This window comes from Vigna umbellata, chromosome 5, assembly GCF_029865625.1.
Source record: "Vigna umbellata cultivar VRB3 chromosome 5, Vumbellata_1.0, whole genome shotgun sequence".
Classification (NCBI taxonomy): Eukaryota; Viridiplantae; Streptophyta; class Magnoliopsida; order Fabales; family Fabaceae; genus Vigna; species Vigna umbellata.
In genome coordinates, this window is record NC_142169.1 from 13051069 (window position 1) to 13067352 (window position 16284).

General features: G+C 39.2%; 1 pseudogene; it reads right to left on the reverse strand.

Moving 5' to 3' along the window:
• Positions 1–333: 333 nt before the first annotated feature.
• LOC148197730 (uncharacterized) lies at positions 334–6047 on the reverse strand (annotated as a pseudogene).
• Positions 6048–16284: the final 10237 nt, after the last annotated feature.

A 16284-nucleotide genomic window follows, 5' to 3' on the forward strand; every position in this document is an offset into this window, starting at 1 on the left:
ATTCAGAAAAACATCCTGCTCAGTATCTCAATCAAATTTTACCTTAAGCATCTATTTCATACACTGTGAGCCATCACCTGTATATCACCAAATCATGCATCATCTCAACATCAATCAACACACTAGAGCATCACAAAGCAGTACTTATCACAAAACACAACAGTTGAACCAAAGTTGTGTAATTTATCCAAGCAAAGTAGACAAAACATAAGATAAAAAAGAAAACAACAGAAACAAAATAAAGTTTAACAATTAAATAAATAAAACAGTAAAATAAAAAAAATTGGTCCATAACAAAGGTGGCATCCGTCAGTAGAGGCCCAATACAACTCATCACTCATCATCAGAATCCTCATCCTCCTCAGCATCATCATCCTCATCCTCCTCAACATCAACATTCTCATCCTCAGCCATGGTTGAAGCTTCATTTGCTTCAGCTCTAGAATCCAGTAAAGAAAAGTACATGTCCCGAATCTGGAAAGGAGCGGCCTCATGGACTGGATCCTAGGCTGGTGGTGGTGCTTTCTTGTGTGCCCAGGGCTACTGTGGTAGTGGCACTGGGTGCCCTGGCCTATCCACTGCACAATAGTGTGTAAAGTAAGCTGCGTCCAGCTCCTTTCTTGGATGCTCCAGTGGGGGCCTAGAAACATCAATACGAGCAGCCTCATAAAGATGGGTGATCAAGGAGGGATGTCCCATGGGTATCTTGCTGGTTGCACCATGGGCACAACTTTGGATCTCATTGGCTATAACTTGCCCAATATTAATGTTGAGGACCCTGAGAACACAGTAGAGGAAGATGGACCTCTAAACAGTGATGTCTGACACATGGGAGCATGGCTGAATGTTGGCATGAGAGAAGGCCATCCAATACTTTGCTAGAGGTGTCAGTTGGGGTCTAATGATGTGGATGGATGCCCCAGACCTGTTTCTCTGAAAGTGCCCTCTGGGCACACATAAAGTCCGCTCCACATCCTCATAGTCCACCCCTTTGATCATGGACATGGCAAACTGACACTGCTCCCCTTCCCAGTCTACACTCCTAGAAAAGTGTCAATAGTGTCAGCACCAAGGGCAACTCTCTTACTCCTTACGTAGCTAAAGTACATCTCATCCTCTTCCCCAATGCTTTTTGCATTTGTGTAGAATTCTTGGACGATGTCAACATTAGCGGGAGAGGGGTAGGTTTCTAGGTGGCCCCAATCTCTGTTGTTCAGCTCCCTTTCAAAATGTGGAGCCAAGGATGGTATGTTGGCCACCTTCCTTTCCATATGTAGTCTCCTTCCTTCCATAGTTGGGAAGTACCTCTCATGAGCAGGAGTTATGAACTTGTTTGAGTATAATTGCTCCTTCTCCTTCCTCTTGGTTCCCTTGTCCTTGTTACCAAGGGTTTTGATCATTTTTCCTAAAGATGAAGCCACCCCTGCACATAGAGATTCACACAAACAAACACAGAGATCATCAAGCATTAGTCCCAAAAAAAATCAACAAACTCTTCTCATTCAGATTGAGGGCATAACAGAGTGCCCTCAGCTTCACCTGCACAGAACCAGAAAACCAGAAAACACTAAAACAACCATTGCCGCTCACCGCTTGGGCACCCCTCAGGGGGCGCTTGAGCGGTGCGTGGTGCAGCCAAACGTGGCCTTGCTGTATTTTTCACTTTCCAAATCAGTTTCAACTCAGTCCAAACCACAATCGGAACAATTTAATCGGTCCAAACAGTGGTAAATCATGCATAGACACTGTCAATCATCAAAAAATCAAACTTTTTCATCAACATTCATCAAAAGTCAAACTTTTAAGAACTTAAAACACTAAATGGCATCACTTACTTGATTGGAGACAAGATATTAGTGGATAATAATCAAACAATTGAAAGAAATCAGAACTTTACAGCAGCTCCGCACACCAAAACCCCAAACTTGAATAATTGAATTGTGCAAAAATGGTGAGAAAGAGGGTTTTTGGTGGAGGAATGAGGGGAAACGTGCGGAGAGAACATAGGAGGAAAGTTTAGGCAGGCTAGAGTGAAGGAAATATGAGAGAGGAGGCTTAGGCGAACCCTAGGGCGTAAAAAGAATGAAGTGGGCCGAAATCTCGCTTGAGCCCCAAACTTAAAACCCAACTCTACAGTTGCGTCGTGTTGATGGATTGACAAGTGTACCAAATCGCACAACTAATATAAAATGGTAAGAGCAAGTATCGTATCCCAGAGGACTCTCTGTACTAGACACTCATGTGATAACTCAATTAATTAAGACTTAAAGAAATAAAGATCATAGGTTTCAGATGCAAAGATAGCAAATTAAATATGAATGCAATTTGATCAATGGCAGAATAGCACAGTGATGAACGAATGTTGTTTGTAATATGAGATGAGTATTTTGTTGGGGATAGATTTCACCAAGTTCCCTATCATGTATGTAAGAAATCTTCTTTATGCATTAATGTTAACGTCACTCACTAAATAACTTAAACTTGATCCCTTGACGAAGAAGCATGTCATTAATCACCAGTTCATGCAATTCCTAGCATTCCTAGTAATTAAATGTGAAGATCAAGAACTTTAAGACGACCAAGACTCATGCCCTCATCTTTGAGCAATATTACTCTTGGGAGAATTCAACAAGTACCTGAATTGTAAGGAACCTTTCGGCACTCATGCAATTCATACAATCATGATATGAATGAGTTAAACAAAGCATGTAAAGCACACATGAATTACTCTAAGAATTAATGAGAAAAGCATGTGTTATTAAGAATCAATTCAAATACATGAGAGTTCACAAGATTACATCATCCCCCAAATTAGATGAATAATGGAAAAGCATGAGATAGCAAAACCCTAATAGTAGAGGATGGAAGCTTCCGCCTCCAAATCCGCCTTCAGAGAGTGGAAGAGTGTTTTGTTGTGCTGCTCTAGCGAGAGATACAAAACCAAGGATGCCTGAGTCCTTTAAAAAGAGCAAAGACAGAACAGAAACAAGCCCAAGCCCGTGTCACCAGCGCTCAAGCGCCCCATTTAGCGCGCGCGGGCGGTGAGCGATGGTATCTTGCGCTTAAGCCTCTCAGATGACGCCCAAGCTTCATGCTGCTGGCGCTCAAGCGCCCCAAAAGGGGCGCCTGGGCGTTGAGCTGCTCTTTGCTGCACCTGAGCCTCCAAAAAGGGCGCCCAAGCTTCAAGCAATCCTCCTTTCTGGTGCTTTTCTAGGCCTTTTTGAACTCTATCTTCATGGCACTTCATCCCTGCTTTCCATATTATGTCATTTCCTGCCAAAACAAGGGAAATTAGTCTTAAAATCATCAAATTCAACCTCAACTCTCTTATTGTCACAACATAACAAAAAAGCATGATTCCAAGCAAGTTTCTAAGCAAAAAACGGTGCATTTATTATCAAAATTACATCATAGAATACAATATTTTCAACCGTTATCACAACCCCAAACTTAGAACTTTGTTTGTCCTCAAGCAAAACAGAATGCAACTAAACTTTTCAAAACAATAACTACAATGACTCAACACTTTTCAAAAACTTTTTCTTCCAGGACAAGAGACAACTTTTATCAACTCAGCATACAAATGTCATTCAAGATGAGCAGATGCCTTAATTCAATTAAAATCAATGTGATGCTCATATACTTCAACATATGTTATCCTTAAGAGTGATCAATCAAGCAAGCAAAGATGTAATTGGAAATTCAAAGAACTACTCCTTACCAAGGAAAGTGCTTCACTCAAGCACTCAAAAGTGTATCACTCAAGCACTCAAAAGTGTATCACTCAAGCACTCAAAAGTGTATCATTCAACCTAAAGGTGTAGAGTGAGGTGCTAGTGTCTTTTTCACTCTACTATCACATTGTCACACAAATTAACTTTGCCTTTCATTTAGCCACAATCAAACATACTCACAAGCAAGTTGTCATCACAAGGGCTTTTTATGGCTTGTAACTTGGCTGGGCTAAGAAGGAAATTGGTTTTTCTGGTCAGCAAAATCCTTGAGTTAAAGAGACATTTATGATTTCATCATTCAAGCACAGACTCTCTTTCTCTTTCCAAGCTTTCCCTTGCATTGAGCTTTTCTTTTCTTTTCTTTTCATTTTTTTTCTTTTTCTTTTGCTCTTCATGTATTCACTGCTTAGCTCAATGCTTTTTCTTTTCCTTTCTCAATCTTTTAAGTAACCCCAAACTTGAACCTTTATCAATACCTCATAAATGTTCTCAACTTAACTCAAGGTAAATATTTTGACAAAGGGTTTTCAAAAATTGCGTAAGGCTCAAGGTTCAAAGGTTAGAACATATTGTTTTCTTTTCAGTGCACAAAAATCATGTGAAGGTTAAGAAGAATAAGGGATAACAAAAGATGGCCTTGATCATATGAAATCTCCAAGCAAGTTGTTCAATCACAGAATATTTGGGCAAATCATTGATGCTTCCAAAGCAATAGAAATTATTCACAAAAAAACTCTGAAGCCAAAAACTTACACAGGTAAACTCTCGAATCCCAGAATTTAGAAAAAAACATCCACCTCAGTATCTCAATCAAATTTTACCTTAAGCACCTGTTTCATAAACTATGAGCCATCACCTGTATTTCAGCAAATCATGCATCATCTCAACATTAATCAACACACTAGAGCATCACAAAGTAGTACTTATCATAAAACACAGCAGTTGAACCAAAGTAGTGTAATTTATCCAAGCAGAGTACAATAATGATAACAGTTGAAAAGCTATTATTTTTAGACTTAATTTTGACATTAAAGACAACCTTTATGACTTAGAAACTAACTTGTAATCATGCTTTTGCTTATGTTTTGGAAATAAGAGAGTTGGATGAGTTTTATGCTTGGTTTTCCTTGTTTTTGCAGGTTTTAAGAGGAATTGAATGAAAGAAATGAACTAGCCAGAAGTTGGACTCAGAAAAGGAAGAAAAAGTTCATAAAAGAAGAGCTGCAAGTACCGTTCAACGCCACTTTTACCGCTGAGCAGCACTTTGAAGTTCCGTGATGAACCAATATTTTCCTCACTTCACTTAGTTTAATGTGCTAGAATTAGTCGGGGAATTATGCTTAAACGTCCGGTATTTTCCTGTTTTTCCTAATTGTGCTTAATTTGATCGGAAATTCTTATTTTAACTAATTTGAATTATCTGAGCTTATTATTTTGCATTATTAATTACGGGAAAATTTTGGATAACTTTTTGGGACATTTGAAAGCTAAATGAGAAATGGCAATTGAGCCAATGCATCTTAGCCATTTTTTATTTTCGCTGGCTGCTGCGTGAATGTTGTGTCAACTTGTGTGTCTTCGTTTGAGTTCAATTCTTATCCGTTTTCCATGCAATTTTTTTTTCATAGTTTCGTCTAGATGTCTATTTTAACGTATAGTTTTTACTTTGTTCAAATTCGTTCTGTGCTGTTCCCAGTATTTATTTTACTCTCATATGTCAGTCCAGTGATTACTGTTTGAGTGATTTCTAATCTGTTTGCATTGTTTGCTTGCTGTTTAGTAATTGTGGTGGCTGGAATTGATCATTGGATGATGCTAAGACCTTCCAACACTCTTAAACAAGGCATACAATAGCTTGGCTTTATTGGATAGCAAAGAAAAAAAAAAAGAAAGCAGCCACATTCACGGTCCAGCAGAGGAAGTGGCTTTCATTTTTCCAGAACTTGGTTTATGCACCTTTGGAGCTTGATTCCAGCAAGCACCGTCCAGTGGAGAAGGTGGATCTGTTTTAGTGAAGTAAAGGACACCAATGGAGGGGGGCCACGTGGAAGGAAGAGGTTGCACGGTGATGAGCTGGAATTGGAGAACCTCCTTTTTCTTTGCTTTAAGAACGAACGAGCGGTAAGGAAATAAAGCAAGGAGAAGCAGCAACACATGTGCAGCAGGTCCAGCATCCAAGCAGCTCCCATCCAGCAAGTTTGAAGAAATGAGAATATCACGGCCCATAAAAAAAAGTGCTGCAATTGGAAGAAGTGGGCTGCCACATTTTTGGGGCTGAACTGTCACGGCCACAATGAAGAAGGGTGCAATCATTTGGGCTTGGAGAGGATGTGCGGATGGTAATGCTCCATGCGGGCTTCACGCTTCCAAGAGCTCGGGTGTGCTAGGTCCAGCGGCTAACTTGAAGGGCACGCAGAGGGCTGAATGTGAGGGGAACCACCGATAGAAAGGAGAGCCGCCAGGGAGGGGGAGAAGTAGTATAGGATGGCTCCAGCTGCCACTCTTCTCTGTTTTCCGCCACTGGTTACTGTTTTATTTTCTCTTGGCCTTTGAACACTGTTTTGCAGGTGAGGGTAGTGAGGAGAGAATGGAGAATGGTTGAGCTGGATGCAGCAGTGGTGCTGGTTCATGACGGAAGAGCAAGGAGCTGATTTATTTTGGCTTGGAGAGTTAATTTGGTAGTAGCATGCGTAAGTGGTGTGCACGGGAATGTGATACTGCGGTGATTATTTTGCTGGAAGGAACGTGCCTGAATTTCTTTTGCTTTAATGGAGTGAGAAGTGATTAGGTGAAAGTTGGTGGGAACCCACGTCTCTCTCTCCCACCTTCTGGATGCAATGTGTTTTGCTGTTAGAGGTTGAAGCAATTTGAATCATTTCACTTTTGTTTTACTGTCCAAGTATTCTATTTCATATCTTTTGTGTTGTTTGATGATGGATTCATGAGTAATGGTTGTTTAAATTTCATTGAATGAAAAGTGCATTTTAATTTAGTGGAACCCGTGGAATGTCATGGTTTGGATGGTATCTTCCATTAAGCTATTTCTTTTAGAAAGTAAAGCAAATGTTTCATTACTGGAGTGCTGCATGGTGGGTGTAATTTTGGTTCTTGGCTTTTGATTTTTGGAAGCACCACACGTTAATATATAGCTAGCTGGAGATGCATGGGTTCATTTTCTTTTCTTCTCTCGTGAATTACTTTAAGATATGTTGAAAGCATTTTCATTTTTTTTTGAAACCAACGTTGAATGTAACTCTTCATTCGGCACTCATGGAGGAAGAAAGCTCATCAATTGTTCTCTTGGAGAATGGAGTGCACTATCCGTCCAGCACCTTGAGATACCTTGTATGCTTTTTCTTTGATGAATAAGTGGTTAATGTTGGAAGAAGAAAATCAACTTTGGAGAGGAAAAGTGGGTGCACGGTGCAGAGGTGGAAATTTGTATTTTTTCTTTGAAGGAAGAAGTGAAGAGGTTACGGTTGGAAGCATTGAAGGGAGATAACATAATGGTAGTAGGTGTCACGGTTTTAAGAGGGGAGTAATACTTTTTTATTCCTTTTAATAGCTCCTGCAGCATGTGGATGAATTTTAAATTGCTTTCCTTTGTTGTTTGTCTTTCTTAGTGATGTACTACTTTAATCACCTCAGAAAAAAAAAATGATCCAGAAGAAATTTCACTTTAAGGCTTAATTGAATTAGTTCTTTACGTGTTTACTTGTCACACTTGTGATGAATTATTTGTTTTGTGTTTAGCTTACAACACTGTGCATTTAATGTTCTAGTTTAAGTGTGCACTTGAATAGCTTGAATTGTGTTTAGATAATTAAATGTTACAGTGTTCAATTTAATATTTTCATGTATTTTAATTCTATTCGGTTGTGTTCAATTCTAATTCGGATTTATTTCATTCCTAGTTTAATTAAATTTTTCCCACATTAGAACCCAAAAATCTTTCAAAATCCCCCCCACTACGTGTTTAGATCTGAGACTAAACCCAATTTGGTTCCTGAGAGACGACCTAGGAGTCACTTCCTAGTCTATATATACTGCATTCTTTTATGCACAACTTTTGTTGGGAGGTGCGACCCTCTCATCAAAATGGCGCCGCTGCCGGGGACCAACGGTTCAGTCTTAGGTCTTTTTGTTGTGTTTGTGTGTGTTGTGTTTTGTCTTGTGTTGTGATGTGATGTGATGTGATGTTCTGTTTTGTGTGTGCGTGTTGCATGTATAAATGTGTTGTGTTTTATTTGTTTCGTGATTTTTAGTGTTCTTCTTTTTCCATGTCTACCTATTTTGATTTCGTGAACACTGCTTGTTTTGCTAGTGCCTCTGATTATGATTCTCGTTCTGCATGTTACTCTGATTGTAATTCATATTCTGCTGATTTCTATGTTGAGAACAATATGACTCATCCTCTAATTTCTGAGAGTGCTCTTTGTGAGCCGGTTTCACTTAAGGAGGATGATCTTCATTGCGATCTCACCCCTGGACTGATACATTTGCTGCCTAAGTTTCATGGTTTTGCAGGAGAATGCCCACACAGACATTTGGAGGAGCTCCACATCATGTGCTCTTCAATGAAGCCTCCAGATGTCCCTCTTGATTACATTTTCTTGAGCGCATTTCCGCATTCATTACAAGGAGCAGCTAAGGATTGGAAAGACTCTCTTCCTCTGAGATCCGTTACCGATTGGGGATATCTTGAGCATCAGTTTCTGAGCAAATTTTCCCCTGTGCAATATGCTTACAGCAACGGTCTTGGATGGAATGACCCTACCTTGGGATGGTATGATGCTCCACAGCATCAATATCAAGAACCACCATTCCAGAGTACTTATATGCCTCCACCAATCCAGCAATACGAGAGTCAGCAATATGATGCTCCTGCCCAAATAGCTCCTCAGCCTTCTACTTCTGAGCCTACATTGCAGGAGTTGTTGGAGCAGATGACCATGCAGAACCTTCAGTTTCAGCAAGAGAACATGCAGTTCCAGCAAGAAATAGGAGCCGCCATTCAGAGTATGACTGATCAGATGGGGCAGATGGCCACTCAACTCACTGAGGAACAATCTCAAGATTCAGAGTTACCATTTCAGACTGTACAGATTCCAGATGATGATGATAGTGGCATCAACATAGAAGATGGGAAGAAGAGTCATGAGCTTACTACTGTGCCATCTACTTTCCCATCATCCTATGTCCCTACCCTTGCACCTGAGGAGACTGATGAATATTTTGAGGAGCAGGCAGAAATAAGCAGTAACCCTGAACCAGGTAGACCACCTTCATCTTCCCACACTTTAGCAATTTTCAAGGAAGAGGAGGTAAGCATACCTCAGTATGATTATGTCAGTGATGATTATGTTGTTCATGATTATGCTGTTGAGAGGTATGTTGATGATCATATTGTTGCTGAGCATGTTTTTAATTCTCCCTCTGTGCATGATGAGAACCACTTTTTGATATCACATCCAGATGTTTATTCTCAATGCACTGAACATGAATCTGAGTCTGTTATTGATATTACTTTTAATTTCGAAATTGATTCATGTTTTGAGGATGTATCTGAGGTTCAGCCTGTTACACTGGGATTGGGTGTTATACCCCTGCATGAAATTTCTGTAGAGCCACATTGCACTAACCCTATTGCAGGAGGTACAAATGAATTTGATCAACAAACACCCACAGTGGACAACAAAGGTGCTCACAATGACAAAAGCTTCAAGATCAATAAGCACCTGTTGAACCCGCTCATCAACAATCACTTCTTCTTAGATCCAGCTGTGGAAGACATTTCCCTGCTTGATCAAATATGGAGGATGAAGCAATTTTTCCTCAAAACTTCCTGGCTGGGTCCAATGGTGGAAGACATCTCCCTGCAAGTCCAAAATTGGCAACTGCCACCATGATCAGGGGAGTTTTCCTTTTCTCTTCTCCTCCTTTTCCTACTTTTATTGCACTTGTCCATGATGTGTTGATTGTTCTGATTTCTGATCTTATGCTTATGACACATTGAGGACACTGTGTAGTTTAAGTGTGGTCTATTGGGGGAGATTTTTATTTTTCTTTGTTAGTTTTTGATTTCTTGGTTAAATTTTTTTCTTTTCTAGGTTATTTTTGTCGTGTCTTGTATACAGTTGTGCATGATTCTCTTCATTTCTGAACCTTGTTTGGGTTGTAGACTTATCATTTCCTTCACTTCATTGATACTCTGAGATGTTGGAATCCTTGCTTTTCTTTGCTTGGGAAGATGGTTATGATTTTTGAGAGTTGAATTGATTGTGACAGAATTACCCTGTGTGAGATTTGAGCCATTTTATGTTCTTTCTTGTGTGTGATACGTCTCTTGATTGCTTGCGCATATGCCTTGGCTTGACTCTTGTTGATAATTCTTGATTGATATGCATGTTTGGAAGTGATAAAGGCAGTTTTGTTTTTGAGCCTCTCTAGCCAAATAAGCTTACCTTGTTCTGATCCTTTGAAAACCCCTTTTGAGCCTATACTTTCCTCATTTCTTTGTTTTGAAGCTCATACACTGGCCCTAAGTGAAAAAAAAAAAAAAAACCATGATTACCTTAACCTTAGGGAATTTTGGAGCTTTGGAAGTGTTTTGGGAACAAGTGTGATCTCCTTGGGGATTCTGATGAGTTGGCTAGTTGGTTCATCTTCTTGTTTTGTTTTGGTAAATATATGTGTATCTTGTCTTTTACAGTTTTGTTTTGAAAAGAGAGAAAAGAAAAGAGACAGGATGAAGAAAAAAAAAGAATGAGAGCAGAAAAATAGTGAAAAAAAAATGTGAATAATTGTGAATAATGGAGTCAAGAAGAGGATGAAATTAGAGGTTGTGGGTGTGTTTGAATGTGTTTACACTTGTTCCCCATTGCTCCTCTGTTCCTTATGGTTTGTAGCTTCTTATCCAGATATATCCTCCCTTGTCCTTGGCCCCATTACAACCATGAAAAGACCTTTTGATTTGAACATGCATATGTTTTGAGTGATGATATTAGAGGCTTGCCAAGTTTGTTGTTGTTTGCTTTCTTGAGTGCATTGAGTTGAAATTCTTTACCTTATACACTTGAGAGAAACACTGATAGTGCATCTGTGAGGTTTTGTTACTTTTGATTCACCTCTTGAGCTGATTGATCATTTTTCCATGTCTTGAATTGCTTGGATGATTTCATGAGTATCTGCTTTCTCTGATCGATTCTGTGTTGGATATTGTCTACTTCCTTTCTTGGTCTAGATTCCTTGAGAACTGTGTAATTCTGTTTCTGTCATTGTTAGTCTTTGTTTTGTGTTTGCTGAGTTGTGTCATTTCCCTGGATGTCCTCTGAACTACTCCTTGATTTGCATCTTGATTTTGCCCAGGAGTGCAAAAGACTAAGTGTGGTCTATTTTGATGAACCAATATTTTCCTCACTTCACTTAGTTTAATGTGCTAGAATTAGTCGGGGAATTATGCTTAAACGTCCGGTATTTTCCTGTTTTTCCTAATTGTGCTTAATTTGATCGGAAATTCTTATTTTAACTAATTTGAATTATCTGAGCTTATTATTTTGCATTATTAATTACGGGAAAATTTTGGATAACTTTTTGGGACATTTGAAAGCTAAATGAGAAATGGCAATTGAGCCAATGCATCTTAGCCATTTTTTATTTTCGCTGGCTGCTGCGTGAATGTTGTGTCAACTTGTGTGTCTTCGTTTGAGTTCAATTCTTATCCGTTTTCCATGCAATTTTTTTTTCATAGTTTCGTCTAGATGTCTATTTTAACGTATAGTTTTTACTTTGTTCAAATTCGTTCTGTGCTGTTCCCAGTATTTATTTTACTCTCATATGTCAGTCCAGTGATTACTGTTTGAGTGATTTCTAATCTGTTTGCATTGTTTGCTTGCTGTTTAGTAATTGTGGTGGCTGGAATTGATCATTGGACGATGCTAAGACCTTCCAACACTCTTAAACAAGGCATACAATAGCTTGGCTTTATTGGATAGCAAAGAAAAAAAAAAGAAAGCAGCCACATTCACGGTCCAGCAGAGGAAGTGGCTTTCATTTTTCCAGAACTTGGTTTATGCACCTTTGGAGCTTGATTCCAGCAAGCACCGTCCAGTGGAGAAGGTGGATCTGTTTTAGTGAAGTAAAGGACACCAATGGAGGGGGGCCACGTGGAAGGAAGAGGTTGCACGGTGATGAGCTGGAATTGGAGAACCTCCTTTTTCTTTGCTTTAAGAACGAACGAGCGGTAAGGAAATAAAGCAAGGAGAAGCAGCAACACATGTGCAGCAGGTCCAGCATCCAAGCAGCTCCCATCCAGCAAGTTTGAAGAAATGAGAATATCACGGCCCATAAAAAAAAGTGCTGCAATTGGAAGAAGTGGGCTGCCACATTTTTGGGGCTGAACTGTCACGGCCACAATGAAGAAGGGTGCAATCATTTGGGCTTGGAGAGGATGTGCGGATGGTAATGCTCCATGCGGGCTTCACGCTTCCAAGAGCTCGGGTGTGCTAGGTCCAGCGGCTAACTTGAAGGGCACGCAGAGGGCTGAATGTGAGGGGAACCACCGATAGAAAGGAGAGCCGCCAGGGAGGGGGAGAAGTAGTATAGGATGGCTCCAGCTGCCACTCTTCTCTGTTTTCCGCCACTGGTTACTGTTTTATTTTCTCTTGGCCTTTGAACACTGTTTTGCAGGTGAGGGTAGTGAGGAGAGAATGGAGAATGGTTGAGCTGGATGCAGCAGTGGTGTTGGTTCATGACGGAAGAGCAAGGAGCTGATTTATTTTGGCTTGGAGAGTTAATTTGGTAGTAGCATGCGTAAGTGGTGTGCACGGGAATGTGATACTGCGGTGATTATTTTGCTGGAAGGAACGTGCCTGAATTTCTTTTGCTTTAATGGAGTGAGAAGTGATTAGGTGAAAGTTGGTGGGAACCCAAGTCTCTCTCTCCCACCTTCTGGATGCAATGTGTTTTGCTGTTAGAGGTTGAAGCAATTTGAATCATTTCACTTTTGTTTTACTATCCAAGTATTCTATTTCATATCTTTTGTGTTGTTTGATGATGGATTCATGAGTAATGGTTGTTTAAATTTCATTGAATGAAAAGTGCATTTTAATTTAGTGGAACCCGTGGAATGTCATGGTTTGGATGGTATCTTCCATTAAGCTATTTCTTTTAGAAAGTAAAGCAAATGTTTCATTACTTGAGTGCTGCATGGTGGGTGTAATTTTGGTTCTTGGCTTTTGATTTTTGGAAGCACCACACGTTAATATATAGCTAGCTGGAGATGCATGGGTTCATTTTCTTTTCTTCTCTCGTGAATTACTTTAAGATATGTTGAAAGCATTTTCATTTTTTTTTGAAACCAACGTTGAATGTAACTCTTCATTCGGCACTCATGGAGGAAGAAAGCTCATCAATTGTTCTCTTGGAGAATGGAGTGCACTATCCGTCCAGCACCTTGAGATACCTTGTATGCTTTTTCTTTGATGAATAAGTGGTTAATGTTGGAAGAAGAAAATCAACTTTGGAGAGGAAAAGTGGGTGCACGGTGCAGAGGTGGAAATTTGTATTTTTTCTTTGAAGGAAGAAGTGAAGAGGTTACGGTTGGAAGCATTGAAGGGAGATAACATAATGGTAGTAGGTGTCACGGTTTTAAGAGGGGAGTAATACTTTTTTATTCCTTTTAATAGCTCCTGCAGCATGTGGATGAATTTTAAATTGCTTTCCTTTGTTGTTTGTCTTTCTTAGTGATGTACTACTTTAATCACCTCAGAAAAAAAAAATGATCCAGAAGAAATTTCACTTTAAGGCTTAATTGAATTAGTTATTTACGTGTTTACTTGTCACACTTGTGATGAATTATTTGTTTTGTGTTTAGCTTACAACACTGTGCATTTAATGTTCTAGTTTAAGTGTGCACTTGAATAGCTTGAATTGTGTTTAGATAATTAAATGTTACAGTGTTCAATTTAATATTTTCATGTATTTTAATTCTATTCGGTTGTGTTCAATTCTAATTCGGATTTATTTCATTCCTAGTTTAATTAAATTTTTCCCACATTAGAACCCAAAAATCTTTCAAAATCCCCCCCACTACGTGTTTAGATCTGAGACTAAACCCAATTTGGTTCTTGAGAGACGACCTAGGAGTCACTTCCTAGTCTATACTGCATTCTTTTATGCACAACTTTTGTTGGGAGGTGCGACCCTCTCATCATTCCGCAGTCAACGTTGAGGGGCAAAACTGCAGTTGAGCGTCAAATAGAAGAACAACACTTACCGTTGAGCGCCATTGATGGAAGAGCTGCTCCGAGAAGTGGCTGAAGGCGCGATGCAGACTCCTCGAAGCTTCCTCGACGAAGAAAGACGCAACGGAATGATGAAAATGATGATGAGAACACGAGATCGAAGATTGACTCGAAGGAAAACTAAAATTGAGCTCTAATCGGACCAACAACCCTAAACTAACTGATGGAACCCTAGAAAAGGGGAAAAACATAAAAGGAACCAATTAATCGGTGGAAACAAATGATTGGACGGTGGGAAAGAAGTATGAACAGAAGAAATAAGGTTTGATCGGTGGAAAAATGTGGAAAATATTGTTTCAATCGGTGAAATCGAAGTAAACCTAAGGAAGAGGTGTTTTAGGCTTAGAAGCTCGAAAAATAGAGAGGAAGCAGAGATCTGGAGATGAGATGATTGAAGCTAGGGTTTGTAGCGAGATTACCTTAAGGAGCAAGTTGGGGTTGAAACGAGAAATGGAATCTCGCGAGGCTGTGATAAGCAAGGGACGCGAAGGAGTGTGGTTCGGTGAATAGAAATGTGATGCGCAAATGAAGAATCCTCTCTTTGATGCGCGAGAGATTAAATGAAAATGAAGGAGGTGGCAATGAAAGGAAGGTGTGGCGAGGCTTTGCGCGAGAGAAAGGAGGACGCGTGGGTAAGGAGCGCTGACACCACTGAAGCGGATTGGAGCAATGGTGATGTTGTGTGATGAGAGAGAAGCACCATGGAATTAAAATGGAAGTGAGAGAGTGTGCTTGGAAGGTGGCTAGAGGAGGTCTCTTGGACTCTAGCCTGACTTTCAAGAGAGAATAATTTCTGATTTCAGAAAATTCAATTCTCATCAATCTCAAAAGTGCCAATACAAGAGAGGAGCTGGGTATTTATAGTAACCCATGCTCCTTACATGTTAAAATACGTGCACAATAAAATGTGAAAACTACAAAAAGAGAACACTGAGAAAACACATCAGGCAGGATTCCATCAACCATTTTATTGGGCCTTGGGTCACTTTTCAGTAATTTTTAGAAGGCTATATAAGGTTTTAGCCAAATTAGGGTTAGGATCTTTGGCCAGAACAAAGCAAAATCACACTTTATTCACCCCTTGGAGAAGGATTTTGGATGCTAAAGCTCCACTCTTCAATTTCTAGGGTTCTATCTTTCATTCTTTCATTATTTTTCATCTAGTTTCACCATGATTATGGTGAACTAAACCTTCATTGTTGTTGGGGAATCAATGTAATCCTTTGAAACTCTCATGTATTGAATTGGTTCTTTATTCTATATGTTTTCTTTCATTGAATTGTTTAACTCATTCAATTGCATGATTATTGATGTTATTTGTATGGACACATATGAGTAAATCTAGAATTGAAGAAATCTTTCCAAGGGTAATATTGCCTAGACATAGGGATAGGAGGATTGGTTGCCTTTAAGCTTTGTGCGAATGTAATGCATGAATAATTGCTAGGGAGACAAGACATTGTAAACTAGTGTTTAGGAGTAGGCTTTCTTCATCGAGACATCGAGTTTAAGGTAAATTAGAAAGTGACATTAACATTAATGAAAAAAGATGAATTCTTGAATACATGAGAGTGGATAGGATGAATTGAAAACCCCAACAACATCATCATTCCATAATTTATATCGATCACCTTTGCTTCTTTCGATCCAATTGATCAACACATGCATTCATATTTAATTTTCAGTATTTGCATTTAAACCTACAAGAATTCGTTCACAAGTCTAATTTAATCATCAAATCACATAACTATTTAGGCTGTGAGTCCTTTGGGAAACCATACTTGGTCTTACCATTTTATTATTACTTGATACGATTCGGTTACACTTGTCGAGGGCTAACAAATAACAAAACAAATTATTAGAAAGAAAACAATGAAAACATAAACAAAATAAAGTTTAACAATTAAAGTAATAAAAACAGAAAAATAACAAAAATCTTGGTCTATAACAAAGGTGGCATCCATCAGTATATGCCTAGTTGATAACAGTTGAAAAACTGTTATTTTTATACTTAAAATTGACTTTAATTACAACCTTTATGACTTAGAAATTAGCTTGAACTCATGATTTTGTTGAATTGTTTGAAATAAGAGAGTTGAATAGGTTTTGTGCTTGATTTCCTTGTTTTTGCAGGTTTTGAGATGAAATTGATGAAAGAAGTGAAAAGGGATAGAGATGGAATCAGAAAAGGACACAAAAACTGCAAAAGAAGAGAAACCGCAAGTACCGCTCAGCGTAAATTACCG